Source organism: Panthera tigris, chromosome A1, assembly GCF_018350195.1.
Source record: "Panthera tigris isolate Pti1 chromosome A1, P.tigris_Pti1_mat1.1, whole genome shotgun sequence".
Classification (NCBI taxonomy): domain Eukaryota; kingdom Metazoa; phylum Chordata; class Mammalia; order Carnivora; family Felidae; genus Panthera; species Panthera tigris.
The window spans coordinates 3657885-3670617 of NC_056660.1; the positions used below are offsets into that span (position 1 = coordinate 3657885).

The window sequence follows — 12733 nt, forward strand, 5'->3', positions numbered from 1 at the left end:
AGAATTATTTCAAGATCTTCTGGTGTGTTTGAAAGCATGAGGTTAAGAGGTGTCAGTCCATATCCCGACTCATCATAAATTCATTGCCCGACCTTGAGCAAGGCACTCAACCTGCGCAAACAATTCACCTTCCTCAGTCTTACTGTAAAGAATGAATCAGACCTATAAATGACAGACAACAGACCCATGGCTGCCAGAGGGGAGGGGGTGGGGGGAGATGGGCAAAACGGGCAAAAGAGAGCAGGAGGTACAGTTACGAAATGAGCCCGTCGCCGGGCTGAAGGGCACTGCACAGAGAACGTGGTCAGTGGTGTTTTCACAGTGTTGTATGGTGACAAACGGTCACGATATTTGTGGTGAGCATGGCCTGCTTCATACACTGTGGACTCACCATTCGGTGCTGTGTGCCTGAAACTCTCTTTCGCTGGTGCTGAGAACTGTATAAAGGGTCGTGAAGGGGTTTATTAGATACTGCCAACAGATAGATAATAATAGCAAGGTAATAATAGACAATAACAGACAGTAATAGACAATAATAGTACGTAGGTCAGAGTTAACAACAAAGATATTGCCTATGAGTCTTTTATTTATTTATTTACTTTGACAAACACACCTTGATCACCATCCTTTCTAACCTTGGTACTAAGTTCCGGGAAAACAATTCACAACTGAGATGGGGAGCCTACTGCATTCATAAACACAATTACAATGGACAAGTAAATGACAAGTGGGGCATCTGTAATGACAAATACCAAACACGTCCCTGGGAGAAGCTACAAAAGGTAACAGTAGCCAAACGCATAAATAGTGACTAAGAAATGAGGCAAGTATCTTTTCGAAGTGTAAGATTTTTTAAGAGCTAGGACTCTTGGGGCACCTGGGTGGCTCCAAGTTAAATGCTCAACTTCAGCTCAGGGCATGATCTCGTGGTTCGTGAGTTCGGGCCCCGCGTCGGGCTCTGTGTCGACAGCTCAGAGCCTGGAGCCTGCTTCGGATTCTGGGTCTCCCTCTCTCTCTGCTCCTCCCCCACTCACACTCTGCCTCTCTCTCTCTGTTGGAAGCAGCCTTGACCTTTCCCGGGTGGCTCCGGCTACTTCCTGCAGCACCTGTGAGCAGTAAACCTCTCCATCTCAATTTCTCCTGTGGTTTGGGTCAAACCACATCTCACCCTTTCCCCAAGGGCCAGGCGGGACTCTGCTGCACCGGTATTAATCTGATTCATTCGTACCATGCATGCTGACTAATTAAAACTCTTTGCAACAGTCAACTTTGAAGATTAATTACAGAGTTTTAGTAGAATATGTACAAGAAAAATACTTTGGTTTATACCGACTTCAGGAAAACAAGAAAGATGTGGCTTTATCATGGTTTCGTATATACGGTCGCCTCCCTTGAAGGATCAAATTATTACTCAGGGACGGACATCAACTCACGGTCATCCTTTCAAAGGCGCTCTGAGAGATTTGTGCCTTCCCTGCATTTTCCTCACCATCTCTGGAATTCTTCCCAGTCGCCGTTAGCTCCAGACCCTGAGAACGTTTTCACAACCTGAATCAACGGGTTCCTTTGCGTTTTTTCTCAAGCCTGTTAAGCATGACGGAATTCAGCTCTTCTCGAGGCCGCCAGCCCACCGATTGCAAGAGAAACCCCAGGGTAGAACAGATTCTGTGCTGCAGTTACTTACGATGCCGTTCCAGCTCCTCCCTTGGCCAAACCTTTTTCTGACTCTCTGTCCTCAAGGTGAAATGGAGACAATATTACCATGTAACTTTCAGGGTTGCTGCAGTATTACCAACGCCACCGAGTTAATAAGAACCCCCTTAGTCCCCTCGTTAATAATCAATCAAATCATTATTAATTAGGGGCGCCTGGGTGGCGCAGTCGGTTGAGCGTCCGACTTCAGCCAGGTCACGATCTCGCGGTCCGTGAGTTCGAGCCCCGCGTCAGGCTCTGGGCTGATGGCTCGGAGCCTGGAGCCTGCTTCCGATTCTGTGTCTCCCTCTCTCTCTGCCCCTCCCCCATTCATGCTCTGTCTCTCTCTGTCCCAAAAATAAATAAAAAACGTTGAAAAAAAAATTTAAAAAAATCATTATTAATTAATACTCTTAATTAAGCGCACCCTTGTGGTCCCCGGGTATCCTGTAAATTCTCAACAAATGTGAGATACAGGACGAGATTTAAGATCAACTTGCTCTCTATTACTTCACTGATCATTTAATTCCAGTTTTCTTATCGATTACTAGTCCATTAGAAAATTCAGCCTACGTGTCAAAATACCATCCGACAGAGTCAAAATATCATAGATATTTAAAATATTAACAGATGCTCACGTTTGTAAGGGTAGAAGACAAAACTACAGGATTTTTCAACCAGAATGAGACCATTTTTCTTGTCTTCCCATGATTCCACACTTGGCTCTAAGCTTTAACCTAGTCCAATTAAGCATTTATTGAGGATGCCCGATGCGTATCCTTTAATTCACTCCCTTAATTATACTGGGAATCATCAGGGGCCATACTGGGGTTGCAAGCTGAGGGGGGGAAAGATCGTCTGGGGACCCCTGCATGCATGTCACCAAAGTCCTGGCCTGTGAAATAGCAGACTTACATTTGAACGAAACGCAAGTAAAACTTTTCACGTGCTTTACTGCCCATGGCAACGTGAATGCGAGAAGTGGACATGGGGCGGACACCATATTCGAGGTCGGTCTTGCTCCCCTAACACCTTTTTGCCACGAAACCGGAGACTGCACGCTTCGCAGCATCCTTCTCTCGGGTCTGTGTTTCAAGCCCACGGTCCTCGCTTGTCCACGGACGACCAAGCCCATGGCTCATGGGGAGTGCGGGTAAGGACACGTCACTGCCAGCATGCCCTGCCATGGCTGCAAGCCCGAATTCTCCCCAGCGGTATTGACACCCAGCAACCAGTGTCCCAGCTCCTTCCTGACATGGGTATGGCTACGATCGCAGTACGCGTGACTATGGCCAATATAGCAGTAGCCACCAAAACCAAGCAAATACTTGTATTGGTTCATTCAAAAATTACATCTACCATTCACTAAGCCCTTGGGATGCAGCAGTGAAAAACCAGATGGGTGTCTTTTTTTGTCGTGCAGCTCACATTCCAGGAGGAGGAAATAAACAACCATGTACCTACCGAGTCGGGCGGCGCCACAGAGTGTAAGGAAATCAACGCGGTCAGAGAGACACGGGCGCACTGTGTTGGGATAGGATTCTCAGGAAAGGTGACATTCCAGCAGCGGTTAGGACAGGGCGAGAGAACAAGCCATGTGGCTCTCGGGCCGGAAGAGTACACGCTGGGCAGAGGGCGAGCAAATGCAGAATCGTGTTGGTTGCAGTCTGCTCGGGTTGCTCAAGGCAAATCAGGGAGGCCAGCATAGCCGGGGCGGGCTGTGGAAGGAGTGGACGGAGATGACAACACGTTGTATTGGGCACCACGGGACAAGGTCAAAATACCGTCCTATAGCGTCAAAATGTCAGAGGCATTTAAAATATTAACAGACGCTCAAGTTTGTAAGTGTAGATGACAAAATTACAGAATTTTTGAAAGGGAATCAGACCATTGTTACTGTCTTCCCATGATTCCACGCTGGTTCTAAGCTTTAATTTAGTTCAGTTAAGCATTCCTTAGGGATGCACTAGCTTTCGCCTGGAGTGAGATAGGGAGTCCCTGAAACCAGATGTTGAACAGAGAGGTGGTAAGATCAGACTTAAGTTTTAGAAGAATCTTCCTGGTCGTTATGTGAAGAACAGATTTGAGAGGCTGAGGGCAGGATCAAGGATGCCTGGTTCATTATATTTACGTCTCCCGCGGCCTTCTATGTTGGGTGCTTACGAACGCATTCATCTATCTACACGTGCCTCACCTGTCCCATTTATTGAGTGCCTGTGTGCCGGGCATCACGCTACTCGTAAAGGACCATAAAGGTGGTTCGGCCCGGTTCCTGTGACTAAGGACTTCTAATTTAATGGATGACACTGTTAAAAAATAATGCACAGACTATGGGCGCTAGAATAGAGGGTTGTATGAAACATTACTGGAGGAATAATCATTTCTATTATTATCCCTTTCTAGTTATTACTCCTTTGAGGCAAGAGAAGAAAACCGGGGCTGTGCACCAGGAGGTGCCAACAAGAAACAGAAGGAAAGAGAAGGTTCCGGTAAGTCGCCCAAGGGCCCGTGGAATGTAGCCGTGCAGGCTTCGCCTGAACAGACCTGTCCACATTTGGAAGTTAATACCTAGCAAAACATAATATAGGCAGGGTGGAAAAAACAAAGAGAAAAAAAGGGAAAGAAAACACAACGCTTGAGGGATTGCAGATCTATGCCCCTGCTTTCCCCGCAGGAGCCTGAGAAAGGTTTTAGAAAAGGATTTATGTCCTAACAGGTTCTGGAAGACCTCTGTGAGATAAAGCCCCACTGGAAATCCAGGCTGAGAGGAGCAGTCAACAGACAGGCTTTCCTAAAAATGAATATTTGACAAAATTGAAGAAAGGTCACATATTGAGCGTGAAGAGGACAAGTGTTTCATATTGATAAAAGGCACACTTCATCAAGACGTCAAAAAAACATTAAGGACTAAACATAGCATTGAAATATAGACAGCAAATATTTTTAAACATACAAAGAGAGGCTGGCAAACTAGATCCGAGGAGGGAGAAGGAAAAATCCCTCTCAGAAAATGGCAAATAACCTGGGGGAAAAAATGACAGTATTAAGAATTCGAATATCACGAATATTCAGCTTGCTGCGATAGATATGTAGAGAGAGTCGTGTAACAAACAAATAGAAAATACATTCTTTTCAAACACCACAGGACACTTGCAATGATTAGCCAGATGTTAGGTTACTAAAAAATTCTAAAGGAAAAAGTGCTCAAGGCAGAAATTACACAGCCAAGTTCTGATTACAATGTTACAAAACCAGGCAGTACACAACCAAAGGCTAGCCCCAAAGAGACTTTCCATGGAAAAAAAATGTCAAACCATTCTTCTAAATAACTCAAGACAGAGGAAAACTCAAAATTAAAATTAACAACTATTCAGCAGTGAGTGGAAATAAAATACCATACATTGAAACACAGAATTTGGGCAAAGCATTAATCAAGGCAAATTTGACTGGGAAGGCATGTGTTAGATACAGTATTTAGAAAAATGGGAAATAAGTGAGCGGAGGAGTCAATTCAATAGAGAAGAAAAAAAGCAACAGTCTAAGCCAAAGCAAGGTGCATCAGCCAGCGATGAGGGGTGTAGGCTCTGATTCCAGGAAACCTGCCTCCGCCGCTCCCCAGCTCTGTCCTGCGTGGAGTTTTCTGGCCTCTCTGTGCCTCGGCCTCCTCATCAGCAAACCACAGGCTCTTTTAGTTTTCTTAAGGGATTAAGTGAGATAGTAGAGGTAAAATTCTTAGAGGGCCTGACTTAAAGTAAGCATCCAATAAATTTACGCTTCTTTTAAGAGGAAGACAACAATATAATTCAATTAGCCAAGGATCCGTTTTCTAGTGGCACAGGTGCAGCAAGAGTGGGTTCCATTTCCTGTAAACAAGGCCCCTTTACTGAAATCTTTGATCTTCCAAGTATGCCGGGGTAGAGTGCCCATTGATGTCAGAGCAGTCCAGAACACTCCAGCAATGATGTACATTTAGGGAGACATTAGGGCCAATTCTGTACAGATCCTTTCAGAGGCTAGGCAGGGAACATACCCATTCTAGCTCGTTTTATGAAAGCTGCAAAACCTTGGCTGCAAAAGTGGAACAGGACACTATAATATTAAAAACTAGGCTGATCTCCTATATGAACATACATGCCAAACTCTTAAAGTATCTGCAGACCGAACCCATTTATACATAAAGGGTAATATGAGTGACCAAGCTGAACTTACTTTAGAAACACAAAGTTGGCTTCTCCTTGGGGGAAAAAAAATCAAATAATGCACTTTATAAAGAAGAAAATTAAGTGGAATAAAATAGAATAAGATAAAGGATAAAATTCATAGGATCTCAATCTATGCAGAAAAACATTTGAAAAAAATTCAACATTGATTGTTAAAAGCTCTTAGCAACTAGAAATAGAAGGAAGTTTCTTTCGTCTGAAAGAACATAACTATGAAAACGTTATACGCAATGGTGGAATGCTTTATACTTCTATTTGAGGTTGGGAAACAAACTGGGATGCCCATTATCTCCCCTTCCATTCACCATTGTATTGGAGATCTTAGCCAATGCAGTAAAGCAAGAAAAAGAAATCAGATACAGTGATTGGAAATGCAGGAGTGTGCCTGGGTGGCTCAGTCAGTTAAGCATCTGACTCTTGATTTCAGTTCAGGTCATGATCTTGCAGTTCATGGGATCCAGCCCCATGTCAGGCTCTACACTGATAGCTCAGAGCCTGCTTGGGATCCTCTCCCTCTCTCTCTGCACCATCCCCCTTCCTCTCTCAAAATAAATGAAAAGACTTAAAAAAAAGAAATGCACGAATATAATCATCTTATGTAGGTAATATGATTATGCACACAAAATCCAAAACTATCCATAAATAGTTACTAAGAGGAATATATGAGTTCAGTAAGTTTATTTTATGTAAGACCAATATTAAAAATTAATTTTTGTCTAAATATCCAAAACAATTTTTTTTAACTTTTAAAAATAATTTGAAATAGGGGTGCCTGGGTGGCTCAGTGGGTTAAGCATCCGATTTCGGCTCAGGTCATCATCTCACAGTTCATGGGTTCGAGCCCCACATCAGGCTCTGTGCTGACAGCTCAGAGCCTGGAGCCTGCTTCCGATTCTGTGTCTCCTTCTCTCTGTGCCCCTTCCCTGCTCATGCTCTGTCTCTCTCTGTCTCTCAAAAATAAATAAATGTTAAAAAATATTTTAAATAATGTGAAATAAATCTAATTGAATGTGGAAAGCTTCTACACAGAAAATTATAAAACATCAAGAGAAAAAACTGATGTAGAAGAATAAAAGATATATCATGGTCATAAATTGGAAGAGACAATATTGTAAAGATGTGAATTCTCTCCATATTGATTTATAGATTCAATGAACTATCGTTCAAAATCCCTTTAGGTTCTTTTATGAAATTGGCAGCTGGTTCGAAAACTTATGTGGGAATGTGAAGGACCGAGAGTAGCCAAAAGAGAAGAAAAGGGATGTGCCCTAACAGACATCAAGATTTATTTTTAAACTATGGTAAATAAGGAGTCTGGCACTGGGTGCAGAGATAGGCAGACCAATGAGACAGAAGTGAGAGACCCCAGATAAACCCACACACAGACACTTGATTTATGACACAGATGGTTCTGTAAAGCCCTGCATGTGGCCTTCTTGACAAACAGAACTGGGAAAGTCTATGTGTATCTATTGGAAGACAGGAAATAATCTCTAATCGCATCTAATCACTCAATCTAACAATGTAGAAGTTGCTCATCCCTTTATTAAAAGCAGTTTTCACTTAGCATAACACTCTCCATTTCCATCCACATCGCTACAAAAGGCCATATTTCATTCTTTCTCACTGCCAAATAGTATTCCATTGTATATATAAGCCACATCTTTATCCATTTGTCAGTTGATGGACATTTAGGCTCTTTCCATAATTTGGCTATTGGTGAAAGTGCTGCTATAAACATTGGGGTACACGTGCCCCCATGCATCAGCACTCCTGTATCCCCTGGGTCAATTCCTAGCAGTGCTATTGCTGGGTCATAGGGTAGTTGTATTTTCAATTTTTTGAAGAACCTCCACATTGTTTTCCAGAGCGGCTGCACCAGTTTGCATTCCCACCAACAGTGCAAGAGAGTTCCCGTTCCTCCACATCCTTGCCAGCATCTATAGTCTCCTGAGTTGTTCATTTTAGCCACTCTGACCGGCGTGAGATGGTATCTCAGTGTGGTTTTCATTTGTATTTCCCTGATGATGAGTGACGTTGAGCATTGTTTCATGCACCTGTTGGTCATCCAGATGTCTTCTTTAGAGAAGAGTCTATTCATGTTTTCTGCCCATTTCTTCACTGGATTATTTGCCTTTCAGGTGTGGAGTTTGGTGAGTTCTTTATAGATTTTGGGTACTAGCCCTTTGCCCGATATGTCATTTGCAAATATCTTTTCCCATTCCGTCAGTTGCCTTTTAGTTTTGTTGATTGTTTCCTTTGCAGTGCAGAAGCTTTTTATCTTCATGAGGTCCCAATAGCTCATTTTTGCTTTTAATTCCCTTGCCTTTGGAGATGTGTCCAGTAAGAAATTACTGCGGCTGAAGTCAGAGAGGTTTTTTCCTGCTTTCTCCTCTAGGGTTTTGATGGTTTCCTGTCTCACATTCAGGTCCCTTTATCCATTTTGAGTTTGTTTTTGTGAATGGTGTGAGAAAGTGGTCTAGTTTCAACCTTCTGCATGTTGCTGTCCAGTTCTCTCAGCACCATTTGTTAAAGAGACTGTCTTTTTTCCATTGGATATTCTTTCCTGCTTTGTCAAAGATTAGTTGGCCATACTTTTGTGGGTCCAATTCTGGAGTCTCTAGTCTATTCCATTGGTCTATGTGTCTGTTTTTGTGCCAATACCATGCTGTCTTGATGATTACAGCTTTGTAGTAGAAGCTAAAGTCTGGGATTGTGATGCCTCCTGCTTTGGTTTTCTTCTTCAATATTACTTTGGCTATTTGGGGTCTTTTGTGGTACCGTTCAAATTTTAGGATTGCTTGTTCTAGCTTTAAGAAAAATGCTGGTGCAATTTTGATTGGGATTGCATTGAATGTGTAGACTGCTTTGGGTACTATTGACATTTTAACAATATTTATTCTTTCAATCCATGAGCACGGAATGTTTTTCCGTTTCTTTGTGTCTTCTTCAGTTTCCTTCATAAGCTTTCTATAGTTTTCAGCATAGAGATCTTTTACATCTTTGGTTAGGTTTATTCCTAGGTATTATATGCTTCTTGATGCAATTGTGAATGGGATCAGTTTCTTTATTTGTCTTTCTGTGGCTTCATTATTAGTGTATAAGAATGCAACTGATTTCTGTACATTGATTTTGTATCCTGCGACTTTGCTGAATTCATGTATCAGTTCTAGCAGACTCTTGGTGGGGTCTATAGGGTTTTCCATGTATAATATCATGTCATCTGCAAAAAGTGAAAGCTTGACTTCATCTTTGCCAATTTTGATGCTTTTGATTTCCTTTTGTTGTCTGATTGCTGATGCTAGCACTTCCAACACTATGTTAAACAACAGCAGTGAGAGTGAACATCCCTGTCGTGCTCCTGATCTCAGGGAGAAAGCTCTCAGTTTTTCCCCATTGAGGATGATATTAGCTGTAGGCTTTTCGTAAATGGCTTTTATGATGTTTAAGTATGTTCCTTCTATCCCGACTTTCTCGAGGGTTTTCATTAAGAAAGGATGCTGAAATTCGTCATACAGAGAAAGACAGATACCATATGTTTTCAGTCTTATGCGCATCCTGAGAAACTTAACAGAAGACCAGGGGGGAGGGGAAGGAAAAAAAATTTAGAGAGGGAGAGAGCCAAACCATAAGAGACTCTTAAAAACAGAATAAACTGAGGGTTGATGGGGGGTGGGAGGGAGGGGAAAGTGGGTGATGGGTACGGAGGAGGGCACATGTTGGGATGAGCACTGGGTGTTGTATGGAAACCAATTTGACAATCAATTTCATATTTTTAAAAAAAGCAGTTTTCACTACAGAGTGCCCAGGAAACAGTGATCAGCAGCAGCCCCAAAATGAGAGAGATGGTGGCACAAATGGCCAGCGACCACAGCTGCCGCCAGCAAGCCTTCCTTCCTTGGCACTCACAGTGCCAAGTGTCCCCACAAGCATCACCATCATCAAAACCATGGCTCTGACACCTGGCACCTGGCCCCGCCACTCTCTGGGCTACTGAAGTGGCCTCTTCACCAGTCATGGTGAGCAACCCAGCCACTCAAACACCTGCAGCTGCCCAGGTGAGGATGTCCATCTCTTCTGCTGTCCACATGTCCACCCGTCCTGTCATTTAGGTGCACACATCAGGGACTATGATAATGGCCCGGCAAAGCCAGGTAGCGACCACGCTGGTGGGTGGGGTCATCAACGCCACCGCCCTGGTGAAAAGCCCCATCTCTATCCCGGGAGGCGGCGCTCTGACTTGCAATCTGGGCAAAGTGACGTTGGTAGTCCGGATCGAAGGGTCCCCGTCAGCTGGGACCGTCCTGAAGCTGGGGACCTCGGCAGATGGCAAGCCCACCACCATCATCAGTGGCATGCAAGCCGGTGGGGCTGGGACTAAGCCCATCATCCTGGCCATCCCGGCAGGCCAAGCCCAACACAACACCATCATCGAGACCATCCCCATACCAGCCACAGGCGGGACCAGCAGTCTTGACATCAAGTCCCTTTTCACCACCATCATCATCAAGGTGATGACTTCAGGAACAGGAGCACCCACCGAAATCACTGCTGCTGTTCAAAATGCCCTGGCCATGAGAAGCACGGAGTGACCCAGGTGGTGCTAAGAGGGTCCCTGGACAGCCAGGCAGGCACTATCCTCTGCTCCGTGCCCGTTGAGGGATGTTCACCTGGTCACGACTGTCACTGTCTCCACCATCAAGCCAGCCGTCACCGTGTTGATCACAAAAAGCGTCCCAGATGTCACAACGCTCGGCAGAGGGACAGGCAGCATTCCCACCAGCCTTGCAGAGCTGCGGGCCACCGCACCAGAGCCTCCCTGGCCCATCACTACCTTGAGCACCATTGCCATCCCTTTAAGCCAGGGGATCAGCCCCCACTGCTGTCACCGTGCTGGTTGCACAGACCACGGTGATGAGGCTTGGTGGGCGCACCATTCCCACCATCACCATGCAGCCTATCTCCCAGCCTACCCAGGTGCCTCCAATCACAGTGCCCAGGGAGGTCAAGTCCAGCCTGTGCATGACCTTCCTGTGTCCGATCTAGCCTCACCTACAACACAACAGCCCATGGCAGGTCACCACGGCTGACTTGGTGCAGGGTAACATGTAGCCCGGGACGGTGTCACGTAGCCTGGCACTGAGATGCCGGTGGGCTACAACCCACCCTGTGAGACCCATGAGACAGGCACCACCTACACCCCCCCCTCACCACTGGGGGTTGTGGGCAAGCCTGAGGGTAGGTAGCAGCTAGCTTCCTGCCCACCACCCCTGTGAGATGCACCAGACCACTTCCATTGGTACCACCATATCAGTCGGCCCTGGTGCCCTGCTCCCTGATACTCTCCTCTCCCACAGGACCCTCAAGTCCAGTGAAGGTGGCAGCACGACTTATTGTCACCCCCAGGCCAGTGTTTCACTGCCAGCTCCTTTCTGGACACAGAGGGTATGTCTCAACCATCCTGTGAGACACACAAGACAAGCACCATGCCCATGGCCATGATTGTCACCTCCAACATAAGCTCAAACAAAGATCCCCCACCATCTGTGACCAGGGACAGGTGGACAGCATCCAGGGCAACGGTGTGAACATCACCGGCTCCGGTGCCACCACGTCAACTGTGTCCTTTACACGGACGTGGGCTATGACCCTCGTGATAATTTCCAGAAGGTACTCACTTCCATTTATGTTCAATTAATACTAGCTGCCATAATGAACTCCAAAATCTGAGGGAGTTAAACCTATGACATGGCTTCTCGCTTAGGTAACAATACTGAGTTTTTCTGGTTGGCGTGCACTGCAAGGAAATCCATACATGCAGACTCCTTTCAGGGAGGGGCTCTGGCATCTATAATTTGAGGGCTCATGAGGTCATGCTTAGGGTTGTCGCCACTTCCTTCCATTCCAGCAAGGAACGCAATTTATCCAATTCGAACAAGAGTTCCAACAGAACATTCTTCGCTCGAGGAGAAAAATTCTAAAATGCCACTGTAGAATTCTACAATTATATTTTTTGTCACTTTTAAAGACGCTTCATTTAACTTATTCATTTTCCTCCTTTCCTTTTTTATGTATAAAATGCAACGTGTGAGCTTTGGTTTTAGTAAGCACAACGGGCTTACACACGCACGGTGGTTCAGTATTATGAATAAATATTCGCAGTTGATTTTGAATAGAATGCAACTAGCATCCTGACATCACACTTTCCCAGGTTGCTCTTCAGGCTTGCCCAGACGAGGAACAAACATTCTTCCCATAGGCGAATCTACTCCTCTTTTCACTCCGCCCAGGGGTCCCTTGACCAGCCTTCCCACTCACGGCAGCGTGTGGAAAGCAGGGGTGTTACCAACCACAAGGAGATCACATTCCAGAAATGGAGTGATAATTGCCTAAAGTGTTCAAAAGGAGACATAGTTGGAGGATGTGTTGTTCCAGGGGCAGACTCTAAAACTCCCAATAGTAGATTTAAGTGGCAAGAAAATGCGATTATCAATTACAGTTTCCTTGATACTCCGAGACGGGTTTGTGTTAGCACGCTGAAGCACAGAACACCTTTGAGAGGCTGGCTGGAGTTCAAAGTTCATGGAGGCAGCACCACGGATGGTGCAGATCATGATAAAGGTGCGGCCAACATTAAATGAATGGAGTTAGGGAACTGTAGTATCGGCTCACCGGAGACAGGTTCCAAAGGGTTTGGAAGGGAAGTCTTTTTCAGTTAGAGCCTTTAAAGGAGACGGCAGTCACAGCCGCCATCTTTTGTGTGTTGGTTTGTTTGTTTAACTGTTGAGAGAGTGCAAGCAGGGGAGAGACAGAGAGGGGAG

The 12733-nt window shown here is 45.1% G+C and overlaps 1 pseudogene; it reads left to right on the forward strand.

Moving 5' to 3' along the window:
* The first annotated feature begins 2867 nt into the window (after positions 1-2867).
* LOC122241824 lies at positions 2868-11002 on the forward strand (annotated as a pseudogene).
* Positions 11003-12733: the final 1731 nt, after the last annotated feature.